Source organism: Nyctibius grandis, chromosome 10, assembly GCF_013368605.1.
Source record: "Nyctibius grandis isolate bNycGra1 chromosome 10, bNycGra1.pri, whole genome shotgun sequence".
NCBI lineage: Eukaryota > Metazoa > Chordata > Aves > Nyctibiiformes > Nyctibiidae > Nyctibius > Nyctibius grandis.
The window spans coordinates 15,689,249-15,690,408 of NC_090667.1; positions in this window are offsets into that span (position 1 = coordinate 15,689,249).

Consider the following 1,160-nt stretch of genomic DNA (forward strand, 5'->3'; position numbering starts at 1 on the left):
GCCGGACGGGCCTGAGGGCGCGCATGCGCGGCGCGACGGCGCATGCGCCGAGGGGAGCGGCGGCGCCTGAGGCGCGCGGGAAGGGCGGGAGCGGCCTCCCTCAGCCCGCGGCGGGAGGGAGGCGCCGCGCGCTGCACCGCGCCCCCGGCGGGCCGGGCCGGGCCGGGCGGAGCAGCGGGGAGGCTGCGCTGGCCACTGCCACCGCAGGCACTCGCCAGCTGAACAAGCAGGTTCCGCTCTCCCAGTCAGCCTCGAGCCTTGTCCCGAGAGCCCAACGGCACGTGAGCCGCGCTGGGTTCCACTGTCACAACCACCACACCAATCTTTCGTCTTTACCTCACAGATCTGACCAGATCTGGTGTGGTGCTCTGCGGCCACAGCCCCTACAGGACACACACCAAAGCCTAGTTTAACAACTACTTCCCAAGCAGAGCCAAGCACCTGCATTTTACAACGGCACTGTCTGGCACTGTGGATGCCTCAGACTTTTCTAAAATATCACAGATTTCTTCAGCCTTTCACACTGAGTCTACTAAGACTGAGACTCCGGAGAGTTTCAGCTACAGAAATTAGCTCAACATGGAGAGCAGAAGAGCCCAAACAGCCATTGTGGCTCTTGTGCCCAATGCTCATGGGCCTCCTGCAGGAGCTCCCCAAAGGGCTTGAGGAGCCCAGCACAAGTTCCAGAGGTTTTTTGAAATGACTGAAGGCAAATAATGCTGCTATTTGTGTTTGTTTCACAACTCCTAACAGCTGTTCTGTTAATATAGCAGTATTCACAAAACAGTTGGTGACACTATGGAACAGTTCAGTACTTTTTGGGTGGGATTTACACAACCCATTTCTGGCTTTGCAGCTAGTCAGTGATTTACACATTTTACACCCTCAACACGTAGCACCTGATGCTTATTCTTCTGCAATTCAAACCCATCATGTAGCTTCTGCTTTAGAGCAGCTGTACCAGTTAGTATCACCCTCTCTTGAGTTTCAAAGCTCTTAATTCCACCAGTACCACATGGAATTAGTACTGATTAGGAATTACACTTACAGCAATGTGATTTTCAGCACTACTCAATGCTACTGAAAATTATAAAGAATCATAAAGCAAGTCACCTTTTCCACGCACTCAACAATGACAAAAAGTACTCTACCAAAGAGTT